The 17641-nt window shown below is 53.3% G+C and overlaps 7 non-coding genes across 7 annotated transcripts; all 7 read right to left on the minus strand.

Moving 5' to 3' along the window:
- Positions 1–1485: 1485 nt before the first annotated feature.
- On the minus strand, positions 1486–1566 carry LOC130843141 (small nucleolar RNA SNORD115). Its single transcript, XR_009050747.1, has one exon. It is a non-coding gene; the product is annotated as a small nucleolar RNA SNORD115 (small nucleolar RNA).
- Positions 1567–4063: 2497 nt separating this feature from the next.
- LOC130843119 (small nucleolar RNA SNORD115) lies at positions 4064–4144 on the minus strand. The gene has a single exon (XR_009050725.1). It is a non-coding gene; the product is annotated as a small nucleolar RNA SNORD115 (small nucleolar RNA).
- Positions 4145–6643: 2499 nt separating this feature from the next.
- On the minus strand, positions 6644–6724 carry LOC130843142 (small nucleolar RNA SNORD115). The gene has a single exon (XR_009050748.1). It is a non-coding gene; the product is annotated as a small nucleolar RNA SNORD115 (small nucleolar RNA).
- A 2498-nt stretch (positions 6725–9222) lies between these two features.
- LOC130843134 (small nucleolar RNA SNORD115) lies at positions 9223–9303 on the minus strand. Its single transcript, XR_009050741.1, has one exon. It is a non-coding gene; the product is annotated as a small nucleolar RNA SNORD115 (small nucleolar RNA).
- Positions 9304–11802: 2499 nt separating this feature from the next.
- LOC130843143 (small nucleolar RNA SNORD115) lies at positions 11803–11883 on the minus strand. Its single transcript, XR_009050749.1, has one exon. It is a non-coding gene; the product is annotated as a small nucleolar RNA SNORD115 (small nucleolar RNA).
- Positions 11884–14382: 2499 nt separating this feature from the next.
- LOC130843120 (small nucleolar RNA SNORD115) lies at positions 14383–14463 on the minus strand. Its single transcript, XR_009050726.1, has one exon. It is a non-coding gene; the product is annotated as a small nucleolar RNA SNORD115 (small nucleolar RNA).
- A 2540-nt stretch (positions 14464–17003) lies between these two features.
- LOC130843103 (small nucleolar RNA SNORD115) lies at positions 17004–17084 on the minus strand. Its single transcript, XR_009050710.1, has one exon. It is a non-coding gene; the product is annotated as a small nucleolar RNA SNORD115 (small nucleolar RNA).
- Positions 17085–17641: the final 557 nt, after the last annotated feature.

Genomic DNA, 17641 nt, shown 5'->3' on the forward strand with positions numbered 1-17641 from the left:
AGCATCTACCTGCCAAGTCCCTGATGAAGGGTCCTTGTTGCCACTCATCATGTCCAGGCCTGGAACCAGATCCTCCCAAACAACGCTTCTTGGAAGTCACTAAAGCAGACCCCACAACTGACCATATGCCCAGTAAATGATCGTGCATTGCCTCGACATGCACAGAGATCTGTGTGGTTGTTCCCCAGGGCACCACGGAAGGAAATGGTGCCTCCATGTTCAGTGTTAGTAGAATTCATGTCGAACGAGTTGATTTTCAGGACACGCCATGTGCTCCGGTGGATGGGGTGCCACGTCAAGCATTCCTCTTTGGGGAGCACAGAGATTCCCAAACAGGACACCTTTCTTCTGTGGCAGCGTACCCCCCTGTGCCCTTTGCAAGGCCACCAAACAACAGCCAGGCAGCTACTCCCTCCTCAGCCCAAATCCCGGGGCCAACCCTACGCTTCAGGTAAACAGGGCCGCACGATGGACATGATCCCAGGATGCCCATGGGCTCTGCAATCGTTCATGGAGGAATGGACACCTAGAAGCCTTTTGTCCTCTGGAGGGGGCTCTCTGACAAGCCAGTGGCTTCCAGAGAGGAAGTCCACCCCAGGAGAAGCTATGGTCCTGTGTGTGCACGCAGACCGTATCAGAGGCCCCATTTGGATCAAATGTTTCCAACAACGCAGTGTGATCCCTGACAGGGTCCTGGCACAACCCCATTGAAGACCAGGGCATGTCCTCCAGCCCTTGAAATAACCAGCAGCATCCTGCTTCCAAGCACCTGAGGATGGGCTCATGCCTGCCTCTCCCATCTCTAGGCATGGGGCATGAGCCTTCCCTACTGACAGGTTTTGGGAAGCCATAAAGCACACACCACAAGGGACCATCCCCTCAGTTGGGGAGCATACTCTGGCCCTAGGTGCACAGAGATCTCTACAGAGGTTCCGCCTGGGGCCAAGGAAGAAAACACTGCGTCTATGTGCTCTCGGACTAGAATACAGCTCTAACAAAGGCATGTGAGTGCACAAGATGTGAGCCCATACATTTGGGGCCACAGCAGACATTCCTCCTTGGTAGGAAGGAGGGTTCCAAAAGACTACCCTGTACTGGCTGCTGCAACAGGGGCCAGCCCATAGTTCAAAATTTTCTGGGGCCTCTAGGTCGCAACAAAATGAGCCACACACTGCGAAACATTCTGGCTGTGGTGAGTCCATTCCAGAGGCGTTGCCTGAAACATGAAATTCAGAGAAGAAAGGCTTAAGGAAAGACTCCCCCCATGGCCTCAGAACATGTGTGCCCTGGCACTAGGGAGCAGGATAAAAAACCAAAGGCAGCAACAGGTCTTGGCTACGTGGAAGCCTCCTAGACTCGGAGGAGTCTCAAGGGATTTCGTCGAGGGTGAGGGTGCTCCAACACCCACAAGCACACCCACACCCACACCCAGGGCTCTGGAATGGACCAAAAACCCACACCATCCTGCCCCTCGATACCTCCGGTAGGCCTCAGCGTAATCCTATTGAGCATGAGTTTTTGGTCATCAGCTCTCTTCAGGACCATATGAGTTGTCATCATCAACCCAACCGAGGCACTCCTCACTCACCTGCACCATGCCACCTGCAAAGGCTTATCTCAGATGCTTCCTGGAAAGAAGGATGCCTGAAGGGATGTGCCATTGGGTCTAATCCAGGTGCTGGGCCAAGGCTCATGTTGATTGCCCCAGGGAACATAGACCAAACACAGATGATCTTCCTTTCCCTGGGGACGATGTTTGCCAAGAGGTGAGAGGGACAGCTGTGAGCACTCCAATTCCATGCTAGATGCATTGGGGGACATGTGTGATACACGTTCATACATCAAATGATGCTGCAAGAAATACCTGCAGTAATACATCCAGGTACACAGTGCCCAAATGTACCTCCGTGTAGAGACAGGAGCACATAGCTGAAACCCATACAAACAGCTTTCTACATAGATTCCTTTATGCCTCCCTTCCTCCATAATGCTCTAGCTCCCTCCCTTTTGACCCCCGTCCTTGGCTTCCTCCTTCCTTCCTTCCATACTTACAAAGATGAAGGGATGAGTGAACAGGTGGATCAAAGCCATCCTATGTACCTTCAAACTGTCAGGGATGGATGAAATAACAGGTACCTCTATGTCTCCCCAGGGAAGGACAAGCCTCATGGATCCTTCAAGTGGCACAAGGGCTTGTGCCAGGGTTGCTTTGCAGGGACAATATGGAGGATGTGTCAGGGCAAACGGAGACATTCCTCTGGTCCCCACCCTGGTCTGGGAAAGAGTGTTTTGGGCAATGTCGCACTTGGCTTGTCCATGTGCACAACACCCTGACAACGAGGCCTTGAGGTCCCACACAGTGGACACTCTCAGGAGCTGGAGGGAGCTCTCTTGGTGGTCAGCGGCTTCCGTAGAGGAAGGCCTCCTCAGGAGATGCCACAGGCCTCTATCTGTATGCTGTACACATGAAAGGATCTGTCCAAAACAACTGGCCTATCTGAGGGCCCACGATCCCTTGCAGAGACTTGGGAAACCCCAGTCCAGCAAGGTAACCACCCTTCAGCTCGCACAAGAGCCAAGAGCATCTACCTGCCAAGTCCCTGATGAAGGGTCCTTGTTGCCACTCATCATGTCCAGGCCTGGAACCAGATCCTCGCAAACAACACTTCTTGGAAGTCACTAAAGCAGACCCCACAACTGACCATATGCCCAGTAAATGATCGTGCAGTGCCTCGACATGCACAGAGATCTGTGTGGTTGTTTCCCAGGGCACCACGGAAGGAAATGGTGCCTCCATGTTCAGTCCTACTCGAATCAGGTCGAACGTGTTGATTTTCAGGACCCGTCATGTGCTCCGGTGGATGGGGTGCCACGTCAAGCATTCCTCCTTGGGGAGCACAGAGAATCCCAAACAGGACACCTTTCTTCTGTGGCAGCGTACCCCCCTGTGCCCTTTGCAAGGCCACCAAACAACAGCCAGGAAGCTACTCCCTCCTCAGCCCAAATCCCGGGGCCAACGCTCCCCTTCAGGGAAACAGGGCCGCACGATGGACATGATCCCACGATGCCCAAGGGCTCTGCAAACGTTCATGGAGGAATGGACACCCAGAAGACTTTTGTCCTCTGGAGGGGGCTCTCTGACAAACCAGTGGCTTCCAGAGAGGAAGTCCACCCCAGGAGAAGCTATGGTCCTGTGTGTGCACGGAGACCGCATCAGAGGCCCCATTTGGATCAAATGTTTGCAACAACGCAGTGTGATCCCTGACAGGGTCCTGGCACAACCCCTTTGAAGACCAGGGCATGTCCTTCAGCCCTTGAAATAACCAGCAGCATCCTGCTTCCAAGCACCTGAAGATGGGCTCATGCCTGACTCTCCCATCTCTAGGCATGGGGAATGAGCCTTCCCTACTGACAGGTTTGGGAAGCCATAAAGCACACACCACAAGGGACCATCCCCTCAGTTGGGGAGCATACTCTGGCCCTAGGTGCACGGAGATCTCTACAGATGTTCCGCCTGGGGCCAAGGAAGAAAACACTGCGTCTGTGTGCTCTCGGACTAGAATACAGCTCTAACGAAGGCATGTGAGTGCACAAGATGTGAGCCCATACATTTGGGGCAACAGCAGACATTCCTCCTTGGTAGGAAGGAGGGTTCCAAAAGACTACCCTGTACTGGCTGCTGCAACAGGGGCCAGCCCATAGTTCAAAATTTTCTGGGGCCTCTAGGTAGCAACAAAATCAGCCACACACTGCGAAACATTCTGGCTGTGGTGAGTCCATTCCAGAGGCGTTGCCTGAAACATGAATTTCAGAGAAGAAAGGCTTAAGGAAAGACTCCCCGCAAGGCCTCAGATCATGTGTGCCCTGGCACTAGGGAGCAGGATAAAAAACCAAAGGCAGCAACAGGTCTTGGCTACGTGGAAGCCTCCTAGACTCGGAGGAGTCTCAAGGGATTTCGTCGAGGGAGAGGGTGCTCCAACACCCACACGCACACCCACACCCACACCCAGGGCTCTGGAATGGACCAAAAACCCACACCATCCTGCCCCTCGATACCTCCGGTAGGCCTCAGCGTAATCCTATTGAGCATGAGTTTTTGGTCATCAGCTCTCTTCAGGACCATATGAGTTGTCATCATTGACCCAACCGAGGCACTCCTCACTCACCTGCACCCTGCCACCTGCAAAGGCTTATCTCAGATGCTTCCTGGAAAGAAGGATGCCTGAAGGGATGTGCCATTCGGTCGAATCCAGGTGCTGGGCCAAGGCTCATGTTGATTGCCCCAGGGAACATAGACCAAACACAGATGATCTTCTTTTCCCTGGGGACGATGTTTGCCAAGAGGTGAGAAGGACAGCTGTGAGCACTCCAATTCCATGCTAGATGCATTGGGGGACATGTGTGATACACGTTCATACATCAAATGATGCTGCAAGAAATACCTGCAGCAATACATCCAGGTACACAGTGCCCAAATGTACCTCCGTGTAGAGACAGGAGCACATAGCTGAAACCCATACAAACAGCTCTCTACATAGATTCCTTTATGCCTCCCTTCCTCCATAATGCTCTAGCTCCCTCCCTTTTGACCCCCGTCCTTGGCTTCCTCCCTCCTTCCTTCCATACTTACAAAGATGAAGGGATGAGTGAACAGGTGGATCAAAGCCATCCTATGTACCTTCAAAGTGTCAGGGATGGATGAAATAACAGGTACCTCTATGTCTCCCCAGGGAAGGACAAGCCTCATGGATCCTTCAAGTGGCACAAGGCCTGGTGCCAGGGTTGCTTTGCGGGGACAATATGGAGGATGTGTCAGGGCGAATGGAGACATTCCTCTGGTCCCCACCCTGGTCTGGGAAAGAGTGTTCTGGGCAATGTCGCACTTTGCTTGTCCATGTGCACAACACCCTGACAACGAGGCCTTGAGGTCCCACACAGTGGACACTCACAGGAGCTGGAGGGAGCTCTCTTGGTGGTCAGCGGCTTCCGTAGAGGAAGGCCTCCCCAGGAGAAGCCTCAGGCCTCTATCTGTATGCTGTACCCATGAAAGGCCCTGTCCAAAACAACTGGCCTATCTGAGGGCCCACGATCCCTTGCAGAGACCTGGGAAACCCCAGTCCAGCAAGGTAACCGCCCTTCAGCTCGCACAAGAGCCAAGAGCATCTACCTGCCAAGTCCCTGATGAAGGGTCCTTGTTGCCACTCATCATGTCCAGGCCTGGAACCAGATCCTCCCAAACAACGCTTCTTGGAAGTCACTAAAGCAGACCCCACAACTGACCATATGCCCAGTAAATGATCGTGCATTGCCTCGACATGCACAGAGATCTGTGTGGTTGTTCCCCAGGGCACCACGGAAGGAAATGGTGCCTCCATGTTCAGTGTTAGTAGAATTCATGTCGAACGAGTTGATTTTCAGGACACGCCATGTGCTCCGGTGGATGGGGTGCCACGTCAAGCATTCCTCTTTGGGGAGCACAGAGATTCCCAAACAGGACACCTTTCTTCTGTGGCAGCGTACCCCCCTGTGCCCTTTGCAAGGCCACCAAACAACAGCCAGGCAGCTACTCCCTCCTCAGCCCAAATCCCGGGGCCAACCCTACGCTTCAGGTAAACAGGGCCGCACGATGGACATGATCCCAGGATGCCCATGGGCTCTGCAATCGTTCATGGAGGAATGGACACCTAGAAGCCTTTTGTCCTCTGGAGGGGGCTCTCTGACAAGCCAGTGGCTTCCAGAGAGGAAGTCCACCCCAGGAGAAGCTATGGTCCTGTGTGTGCACGCAGACCGTATCAGAGGCCCCATTTGGATCAAATGTTTCCAACAACGCAGTGTGATCCCTGACAGGGTCCTGGCACAACCCCATTGAAGACCAGGGCATGTCCTCCAGCCCTTGAAATAACCAGCAGCATCCTGCTTCCAAGCACCTGAGGATGGGCTCATGCCTGCCTCTCCCATCTCTAGGCATGGGGCATGAGCCTTCCCTACTGACAGGTTTTGGGAAGCCATAAAGCACACACCACAAGGGACCATCCCCTCAGTTGGGGAGCATACTCTGGCCCTAGGTGCACAGAGATCTCTACAGAGGTTCCGCCTGGGGCCAAGGAAGAAAACACTGCGTCTATGTGCTCTCGGACTAGAATACAGCTCTAACAAAGGCATGTGAGTGCACAAGATGTGAGCCCATACATTTGGGGCCACAGCAGACATTCCTCCTTGGTAGGAAGGAGGGTTCCAAAAGACTACCCTGTACTGGCTGCTGCAACAGGGGCCAGCCCATAGTTCAAAATTTTCTGGGGCCTCTAGGTCGCAACAAAATGAGCCACACACTGCGAAACATTCTGGCTGTGGTGAGTCCATTCCAGAGGCGTTGCCTGAAACATGAAATTCAGAGAAGAAAGGCTTAAGGAAAGACTCCCCCCATGGCCTCAGAACATGTGTGCCCTGGCACTAGGGAGCAGGATAAAAAACCAAAGGCAGCAACAGGTCTTGGCTACGTGGAAGCCTCCTAGACTCGGAGGAGTCTCAAGGGATTTCGTCGAGGGTGAGGGTGCTCCAACACCCACAAGCACACCCACACCCACACCCAGGGCTCTGGAATGGACCAAAAACCCACACCATCCTGCCCCTCGATACCTCCGGTAGGCCTCAGCGTAATCCTATTGAGCATGAGTTTTTGGTCATCAGCTCTCTTCAGGACCATATGAGTTGTCATCATCAACCCAACCGAGGCACTCCTCACTCACCTGCACCATGCCACCTGCAAAGGCTTATCTCAGATGCTTCCTGGAAAGAAGGATGCCTGAAGGGATGTGCCATTGGGTCTAATCCAGGTGCTGGGCCAAGGCTCATGTTGATTGCCCCAGGGAACATAGACCAAACACAGATGATCTTCCTTTCCCTGGGGACGATGTTTGCCAAGAGGTGAGAGGGACAGCTGTGAGCACTCCAATTCCATGCTAGATGCATTGGGGGACATGTGTGATACACGTTCATACATCAAATGATGCTGCAAGAAATACCTGCAGTAATACATCCAGGTACACAGTGCCCAAATGTACCTCCGTGTAGAGACAGGAGCACATAGCTGAAACCCATACAAACAGCTTTCTACATAGATTCCTTTATGCCTCCCTTCCTCCATAATGCTCTAGCTCCCTCCCTTTTGACCCCCGTCCTTGGCTTCCTCCTTCCTTCCTTCCATACTTACAAAGATGAAGGGATGAGTGAACAGGTGGATCAAAGCCATCCTATGTACCTTCAAACTGTCAGGGATGGATGAAATAACAGGTACCTCTATGTCTCCCCAGGGAAGGACAAGCCTCATGGATCCTTCAAGTGGCACAAGGGCTTGTGCCAGGGTTGCTTTGCAGGGACAATATGGAGGATGTGTCAGGGCAAACGGAGACATTCCTCTGGTCCCCACCCTGGTCTGGGAAAGAGTGTTTTGGGCAATGTCGCACTTGGCTTGTCCATGTGCACAACACCCTGACAACGAGGCCTTGAGGTCCCACACAGTGGACACTCACAGGAGCTGGAGGGAGCTCTCTTGGTGGTCAGCGGCTTCCGTAGAGGAAGGCCTCCCCAGGAGATGCCTCAGGCCTCTATCTGTATGCTGTACCCATGAAAGGCCCTGTCCAAAACAACTGGCCTATCTGAGGGCCCACGATCCCTTGCACAGACCTGGGAAACCCCAGTCCAGCAAGGTAACCGCCCCTCAGCTCGCACAAGAGCCAAGAGCATCTACCTGCCAAGTCCCTGATGAAGGGTCCTTGTTGCCACTCATCATGTCCAGGCCTGGAACCAGATCCTCCCAAACAACGCTTCTTGGAAGTCACTAAAGCAGACCCCACAACTGACCATATGCCCAGTAAATGATCGTGCATTGCCTCGACATGCACAGAGATCTGTGTGGTTGTTCCCCAGGGCACCACGGAAGGAAATGGTGCCTCCATGTTCAGTCTTACTAGAATTCATGTCGAACGAGTTGATTTTCAGGACCCGTCATGGGCTCCGGTGGATGGGGTGCCACGTCAAGCATTCCTCCTTGGGGAGCACAGAGATTCCCAAACAGGACACCTTTCTTCTGTGGCAGCGTACCCCCCTGTGCCCTTTGCAAGGCCACCAAACAACAGCCAGGCAGCTACTCCCTCCTCAGCCCAAATCCCGGGGCCAACGCTCCCCTTCAGGGAAAAAGGGCCACACGGTGGACATGATCCCAGCATGCCCAAGAGCTCTGCAAACGTTCATGGAGGAATGGACACCCAGAATGCTTTTGTCCTCTGGAGGGGGCTCTCTGACAAACCAGTGGCTTCCAGAGAGGAAGTCCACCCCAGGAGAAGCTATGGTCCTGTGTGTGCACGCAGACCCCATCAGAGGCCCCATTTGGATCAAATGGTTCCAACAACGCAGTGTGATCCCTGAGAGGGTCCTGGCACAACCCCATTGAAGACCAGGGCATGTCCTTCAGCCCTTGAAATAACCAGCAGCATCCTGCTTCCAAGCACCTGAGGATGGGCTCATGCCTGACTCTCCCATCTCTAGGCATGGGGCATGAGCCTTCCCTACTGACAGGTTTTGGGAAGCCATAAAGCACACACCACAAGGGACCATCCCCTCAGTTGGGGAGCATACTCTGGCCCTAGGTGCACGGAGATCTCTACAGATGTTCCGCCTGGGGCCAAGGAAGAAAACACTGCGTCTATGTGCTCTCGGACTAGAATACAGCTCTAACGAAGGCATGTGAGTGCACAAGATGTGAGCCCATACATTTGGGGCAACAGCAGACATTCCTCGTTGGTAGGAAGGAGGGTTCCAAAAAACTACCCTGTACTGGCTGCTGCAACAGGGGCCAGCCCATAGTTCAAAATTTTCTGGGGCCTCTAGGTAGCAACAAAATGAGCCACACACTGCGAAATATTCTGGCTGTGGTGAGTCCATTCCAGAGGCGTTGCCTGAAATATGAAATTCAGAGAAGAAAGGCTTAAGGAGAGACTCCCCCCATGGCCTCAGAACATGTGTGCCCTGGCACTAGGGAGCAGGATAAAAACCAAAGGCAGCAACAGGTCTTGGCTACGTGGAAGCCTCCTAGACTCGGAGGAGGCTCAAGGGATTTCGTCGAGGGAGAGGGTGCTCCAACACCCACACGCACACCCACACCCACACCCAGGGCTCTGGAATGGACCAAAAACCCACACCATCCTGCCCCTCGATACCTCCGGTAGGCCTCAGCGTAATCCTATTGAGCATGAGTTTTTGATCATCAGCTCTCTTCAGGACCATATGAGTTGTCATCATCGACCCAACCGAGGCACTCCTCACTCACCTGCACCCTGCCACCTGCAAAGGCTTATCTCAGATGCTTCCTGGAAAGAAGGATGCCTGAAGGGATGTGCCATTGGGTCTAATCCAGGTGCTGGGCCAAGGCTCATGTTGATTGCCCCAGGGAACATAGACCAAACACAGATGATCTTCCTTTCCCTGGGGACGATGTTTGCCAAGAGGTGAGAGGGACAGCTGTGAGCACTCCAATTCCATGCTAGATGCATTGGGGGACATGTGTGATACACGTTCATACATCAAATGATGCTGCAAGAAATACCTGCAGCAATACATCCAGGTACACAGTGCCCAAATGTACCTCCGTGTAGAGACAGGAGCACATAGCTGAAACGCATACAAACAGCTTTCTACATAGATTCCTTTATGCTTCCCTTCCTCCATAATGCTCTAGCTCCCTCCCTTTTGACCCCTGTCCTTGTCTTCCTCCCTCCTTCCTTCCATACTTACAAAGATGAAGGGATGAGTGAACAGGTGGATCACAGCCATCCTATGTACCTTCAAACTGTCAGGGATGGATGAAATAACAGGTACCTCTATGTCTCCCCAGGGAAGGACAAGCCTCATGGATCCTTCAAGTGGCACAAGGCCTGGTGCCAGGGATGCTTTGCGGGGACAACATGGAGGATGTGTCAGGGCGAACGGAGACATTACACTGGTCCCCACCCTGGTCTGGGAAAGAGTCTTCTGGGCAATGTCGCACTTTGCTTGTCCATGTGCACAGCACCCTGACAACGAGGCCTTGAGGTCCCACACAGTGGACACTCTCAGGAGCTGGATGGAGCTCTCTTGGTGGTCAGCGGCTTCCGTAGAGGAAGGCCTCCCCAGGAGATGCCTCAGGCCTCTATCTGTATGCTGTACCCATGAAAGGCCCTGTCCAAAACAACTGGCCTATCTGAGGGCCCACGATCCCTTGCAGAGACCTGAGAAACCCCAGTCCAGCAAGGTAACCACCCTTCAGCTCGCACAAGAGCCAAGAGCATCTACCTGCCAAGTCCCTGATGAAGGGTCCTTGTTGCCACTCATCATTTCCATGCCTGAAATCAGATCCTCCCACACAACGCTTCTTGGAAGTCTCTAAAGCAGACCCCACACCTGACCATATGCCCAGTAAAGGATCGTGCATTGCCTCGACATGCACAGAGATAGGTGTGGTTGTTCCCCAGGGCACCTCTGAAGGAAATCGTGCCCCCATGTTCAGTCTTACTAGAATTCAGGTCAAACGAGTTGATTTTCAGGACCTGCCATGTGCTCCGGTGGATGGGGTGCCACGTCAAGCATTCCTCCTTGGGGAGCACAGAGATTCCCAAACAGGACACCTTTCTTCTGTGGCAGCGTACCCCCCTGTGCCCTTTGCAAGGCCACCAAACAACAGCCAGGCAGCTACTCCCTCCTCAGCACAAATCCCGGGGCCAACGCTCCCCTTCAGGGAAACAGGGCCGCACGATGGACATGATCCCAGGATCCCCAAGGGCTCTGAAAACGTTCATGGAGGAATGGACACCCAGAAGGCTTTTGTCGTCTGGAGGGGGCTCTCTGACAAACCAGTGGCTTCCAGAGAGGAAGTCCACCCCAGGAGAAGCTATGGTCCTGTGTGTGCACGCAGACCGCATCAGAGGCCCCATTTGGATCAAAGGGTTCAAACAACGCAGTGTGAACCCGGACAGGGTCCTGGCACAACCCCATTGAAGACCAGGGCATGTCCTTCAGCCCTTGAAATAACCAGCAGCATCCTGCTTCCAAGCACCTGAGGATGGGCTCATGCCTGCCTCCCCCATCTCTAGGCATGGGGCATGAGCCTTCCCTACTGACAGGTTTTGGGAAGCCATAAAGCACACACCACAAGGGACCATCCCCTCAGTTGGGGAGCATACTCTGGCCCTAGGTGCACAGAGATCTCTACAGAGGTTCCGCCTGGGGCCAAGGAAGAAAACACTGCGTCTATGTGCTCTCGGACTAGAATACAGCTCTAACAAAGGCATGTGAGTGCACAAGATGTGAGCCCATACATTTGGGGCAACAGCAGACATTCCTCCTTGGTAGGAAGGAGGGTTCCAAAAGACTACCCTGTACTGGCTGCTGCAACAGGGGCCAGCCCATAGTTCAAAATTTTCTGGGGCCTCTAGGTCGCAACAAAATGAGCCACACACTGCGAAACATTCTGGCTGTGGTGAGTCCATTCCAGAGGCGTTGCCTGAAACATGAAATTCAGAGAAGAAAGGCTTAAGGAAAGACTCCCCCCATGGCCTCAGAACATGTGTGCCCTGGCACTAGGGAGCAGGATAAAAAACCAAAGGCAGCAACAGGTCTTGGCTACGTGGAAGCCTCCTAGACTCGGAGGAGTCTCAAGGGATTTCGTCGAGGGTGAGGGTGCTCCAACACCCACACGCACACCCACACCCACACCCAGGGCTCTGGAATGGACCAAAAACCCACACCATCCTGCCCCTCGATACCTCCGGTAGGCCTCAGCGTAATCCTATTGAGCATGAGTTTTTGGTCATCAGCTCTCTTCAGGACCATATGAGTTGTCATCATCAACCCAACCGAGGCACTCCTCACTCACCTGCACCATGCCACCTGCAAAGGCTTATCTCAGATGCTTCCTGGAAAGAAGGATGCCTGAAGGGATGTGCCATTGGGTCTAATCCAGGTGCTGGGCCAAGGCTCATGTTGATTGCCCCAGGGAACATAGACCAAACACAGATGATCTTCCTTTCCCTGGGGACGATGTTTGACAAGAGGTGAGAGGGACAGCTGTGAGCACTCCAATTCCATGCTAGATGCATTGGGGGACATGTGTGATACACGTTCATACATCAAATGATGCTGCAAGAAATACCTGCAGTAATACATCCAGGTACACAGTGCCCAAATGTACCTCCGTGTAGAGACAGGAGCACATAGCTGAAACCCATACAAACAGCTTTCTACATAGATTCCTTTATGCCTCCCTTCCTCCATAATGCTCTAGCTCCCTCCCTTTTGACCCCCGTCCTTGGCTTCCTCCTTCCTTCCTTCCATACATACAAAGATGAAGGGATGAGTGAACAGGTGGATCAAAGCCATCCTATGTACCTTCAAACTGTCAGGGATGGATGAAATAACAGGTACCTCTATGTCTCCCCAGGGAAGGACAAGCCTCATGGATCCTTCAAGTGGCACAAGGCCTGGTGCCAGGGTTGCTTTGCAGGGACAATATGGAGGATGTGTCAGGGCAAACGGAGACATTCCTCTGGTCCCCACCCTGGTCTGGGAAAGAGTGTTTTGGGCAATGTCGCACTTGGCTTGTCCATGTGCACAACACCCTGACAACGAGGCCTTGAGGTCCCACACAGTGGACACTCACAGGAGCTGGAGGGAGCTCTCTTGGTGGTCAGCGGCTTCCGTAGAGGAAGGCCTCCCCAGGAGATGCCTCAGGCCTCTATCTGTATGCTGTACCCATGAAAGGCCCTGTCCAAAACAACTGGCCTATCTGAGGGCCCACGATCCCTTGCAGAGACCTGGGAAACCCCAGTCCAGCAAGGTAACCACCCTTCAGCTCGCACAAGAGCCAAGAGCATCTACCTGCCAAGTCCCTGATGAAGGGTCCTTGTTGCCACTCATCATGTCCAGGCCTGGAACCAGATCCTCCCAAACAACGCTTCTTGGAAGTCACTAAAGCAGACCCCACAACTGACCATATGCCCAGTAAATGATCGTGCATTGCCTCGACATGCACAGAGATCTGTGTGGTTGTTCCCCAGCGCACCACGTAAGGAAATGGTGCCTGCATGTTCAGTCTTACTAGAATTCATGTCGAACGAGTTGATTTTCAGGACCTGCCATGTGCTCCGGTGGATGGGGTGCCACGTCAAGCATTCCTCCTTGGGGAGCACAGAGATTCCCAAACAGGACACCTTTCTTCTGTGGCAGCGTACCCCCCTGTGCCCTTTGCAAGGCCACCAAACAACAGCCAGGCAGCTACACCCTCCTCAGCCCAAATCCCGGGGCCAACGCTCCCCTTCAGGGAAACAGGGCCGCACGATGGACATGATCCCAGGATGCCCACGGGCTCTGCAAACTTTCATGGAGGAATGGACACCCAGAAGGCTTTTGTCCTCTGGAGGGGGCTCTCTGACAAACCAGTGGCTTCCAGAGAGGAAGTCCACCCCAGGAGAAGCTATGGTCCTGTGGGTGCACGCAGACCGCATCAGAGGCCCCATTTGGATCAAATGTTTCCAAAAACGCAGTGTGATCCCTGACAGGGTCCAGGCACAACCCCATTGAAGACCAGGGCATGTCCTTCAGCACTTGAAATAACCAGCAGCATCCTGCTTCCAAGCACCTGAGGATGGGCTCATGCCTGACTCTCCCATCTCTAGGCATGGGGCATGAGCCTTCCCTACTGACAGGTTTTGGGAAGCCATAAAGCACACACCACAAGGGACCATCCCCTCAGTTGGGGAGCATACTCTGGCCCTAGGTGCACGGAGATCTCTACAGATGTTCCGCCTGGGGCCAAGGAAGAAAACACTGCGTCTATGTGCTCTCGGACTAGAATACAGCTCTAACGAAGGCATGTGAGTGCACAAGATGTGAGCCCATACATTTGGGGCAACAGCAGACATTCCTCCTTGGTAGGAAGGAGGGTTCCAAAAGACTACCCTGTACTGGCTGCTGCAACAGGGGCCAGCCCATAGTTCAAAATTTTCTGGGGCCTCTAATTAGCAACAAAATCAGCCACACACTGCGAAACATTCTGGCTGTGGTGAGTCCATTCCAGAGGCGATGCCTGAAACATGAAATTCAGAGAAGAAAGGCTTAAGGAAAGACTCCCCCCATGGCCTCAGAACATGTGTGCCCTGGCACTAGGGAGCAGGATAAAAAACCAAAGGCAGCAACAGGTCTTGGCTACGTGGAAGCCTCCTAGACTCGGAGGAGTCTCAAGGGATTTCGTCGAGGGAGAGGGTGCTCCAACACCCACACGCACACCCACACCCACACCCAGGGCTCTGGAATGGACCAAAAACCCACACCATCCTGCCCCTCGATACCTCCGGTAGGCCTCAGCGTAATCCTATTGAGCATGAGTTTTTGGTCATCAGCTCTCTTCAGGACCATATGAGTTGTCATCATTGACCCAACCGAGGCACTCCTCACTCACCTGCACCCTGCCACCTGCCAAGGCTTATCTCAGATGCTTCCTGGAAAGAAGGATGCCTGAAGGGATGTGCCATTCGGTCTAATCCAGGTGCTGGGCCAAGGCTCATGTTGATTGCCCCAGGGAACATAGACCAAACACAGATGATCTTCCTTTTCCTGGGGACGATGTTTGCCAAGCGGTGAGAAGGACAGCTGTGAGCACTCCAATTCCATGCTAGATGCATTGGGGGACATGTGTGATACACGTTCATACATCAAATGATGCTGCAAGAAATACCTGCAGCAATACATCCAGGTACACAGTGCCCAAATGTACCTCCGTGTAGAGACAGGAGCACATAGCTGAAACCCATACAAACAGCTCTCTACATAGATTCCTTTATGCCTCCCTTCCTCCATAATGCTCTAGCTCCCTCCCTTTTGACCTCCGTCCTTGGCTTCCTCCCTCCTTCCTTCCATACTTACAAAGATGAAGGGATGAGTGAACAGGTGGATCAAAGCCATCCTATGTACCTTCAAAGTGTCAGGGATGGATGAAATAACAGGTAGCTCTATGTCTCCTCAGGGAAGGACAAGCCTCATGGATCCTTCAAGTGGCACAAGGCCTGGTGCCAGGGTAGCTTTGCGGGGACAACATGGAGGTTGTGTCAGGGCGAATGGAGACATTCCTCTGGTCCCCATCCTGGTCTGGGAAAGAGTGTTCTGGGCAATGTCGCATTCGGCTTGTCCATGTGCACAACACCCTGACAGCAAGGCCCTGAGGTCCCACACAGTGGACATTCACATGAGCTGGAGGGAGCTCTCTTGGTGGTCAGCGGCTTCCGTAGAGGAAGGCCTCCCCAGGAGATGCCTCAGGCCTATATCTGTATGCTGTACCCCCCCAGGAGATGCCTCAGGCCTATATCTGTATGCTATACCCATGAAAGGCCCTTTCCAAAACAACTGGCCTATCTGAGGGCCCACGATCCCTTGCAGAGACCTGGGAAACCCCAGTCCAGCAAGGTAACCGCCCTTCAGCTCGCACAAGAGCCAAGAGCATCTACCTGCCAAGTCCCTGATGAAGGGTCCTTGTTGCCACTCATCATGTCCAGGCCTGGAACCAGATCCTCCCAAACAACGCTTCTTGGAAGTCACTAAAGCAGACCCCACAACTGACCATATGCCCAGTAAATGATCGTGCATTGCCTCGACATGCACAGAGATCTGTGTGGTTGTTCCCCAGGGCACCACGGAAGGAAATGGTGCCTCCATGTTCAGTCTTACTAGAATTCAGGTCGAACGAGTTGATTTTCAGGACCTGCCATGTGCTCCGGTGGATGGGGTGCCACGTCAAGCATTCCTCCTTGGGGAGCACAGAGATTCCCAAACAGGACACCTTTCTTCTGTGGCAGCGTACCCCCCTGTGCCCTTTGCAAGGCCACCAAACAACAGCCAGGCAGCTATTCCCTCCTCAGCTCAAATCCCGGGGCCAACGCTCCCCTTCAGGGAAACAGGGCCGCACGATGGACATGATCCCAGGATGCCCATGGGCTCTGCAAACGTTCATGGAGGAATGGACACCCAGAAGGCTTTTGTCCTCTGGAGGGGACTCTCTGACAAACCAGTGGCTTCTAGAGAGGAAGTCCACCCCAGGAGAAGCTATGGTCCTGTGTGTGCACGCAGACCCCATCAGAGGCCCCATTTGGATCAAATGGTTCCAACAATGCAGTGTGATCCCTGACAGGGTCCTGGCACAACCCCATTGAAGACCAGGGCATGTCCTTCAGCCCTTGAAATAACCAGCAGCATCCTGCTTCCAAGCACCTGAGGATGGGCTCATGCCTGCCTCTCCCATCTCTAGGCATGGGGCATGAGCCTTCCCTACTGACAGGTTTTGGGAAGCCATAAAGCACACACCACAAGGGACCATCCCCTCAGTTGGGGAGCATACTCTGGCCCTAGGTGCACGGAGATCTCTACAGAGGTTCCGCCTGGGGCCAAGGAAGAAAACACTGCGTCTATGTGCTCTCGGACTAGAATACAGCTCTAACGAAGACATGTGAGTGCACAAGATGTGAGCCCATACATTTGGGGCAACAGCAGACATTCCTCCTTGGTAGGAAGGAGGGTTCCAAAAGACTACCCTGTACTGGCTGCTGCAACAGGGGCCAGCCCATAGTTCAAAATTTTCTGGGGCCTCTAGGTAGCAAGAAAATGAGCCACTCACTGCGAAATATTCTGGCTGTGGTGAGTCCATTCCAGAGGCGTTGCCTGAAACATGAAATTCAGAGAAGAAAGGCTTAAGGAAAGACTCCCCCCATGGCCTCAGAACATGTGTGCCCTGGCACTAGGGAGCAGGATAAAAAACCAAAGGCAGCAACAGGTCTTGGCTACGTGGAAGCCTCCTAGACTCGGAGGAGTCTCAAGGGATTTCGTCGAGGGAGAGGGTGCTCCAACACCCACACGCACACCCACACCCACACCCAGGGCTCTGGAATGGACCAAAAACCCACACCATCCTGCCCCTCGATACCTCCGGTAGGCCTCAGCATAATCCTATTGAGCATGAGTTTTTGGTCATCAGCTCTCTTCAGGACCATATGAGTTGTCATCATCAACCCAACCGAGGCACTCCTCACTCACCTGAACCCTTCCACCAGCAAAGGCTTATCTCAGATGCTTCCTGGAAAGAAGGATGCTAGAAGGGATGTGCCATTCGGTCTAATCCAGGTGCTGGGCCAAGGCTCATGTTGATTGCCCCAGGGAACATAGACCAAACACAGATCTTCCTTTCCCTGGGGACGATGTTTGCCAAGAGGTGAGAAGGAGAGCTGTGAGCACTCCAGTTCCATGCTAGATGCATTGGGGGACATGTGTGATACACGTTCATACATCAAATGATGCTGCAAGAAATACCTGCAGCAATATATCCAGGAACACAGTGCCCAAATGTACCTCCACGTAGAGACAGGAGCACATAGCTGAAACCCATACAAACAGCTCCTTACATAGCTTCCTTTATGCCTCCCTTCCTCCATAATGCTCTAGCTCCCTCCCTTTTGACCCCCGTCCACGGCTTCCTCCCTCCTTCCTTCCATACTTACAAAGATGAAGGGATGAGTGAACAGGTGGATCAAAGCCATCCTATGTACCTTCAAACTGTCAGGGATGGATGAAA

This window comes from Hippopotamus amphibius, unplaced genomic scaffold (assembly GCF_030028045.1).
Source record: "Hippopotamus amphibius kiboko isolate mHipAmp2 unplaced genomic scaffold, mHipAmp2.hap2 scaffold_175, whole genome shotgun sequence".
NCBI classification, from domain to species: Eukaryota; Metazoa; Chordata; class Mammalia; order Artiodactyla; family Hippopotamidae; genus Hippopotamus; species Hippopotamus amphibius.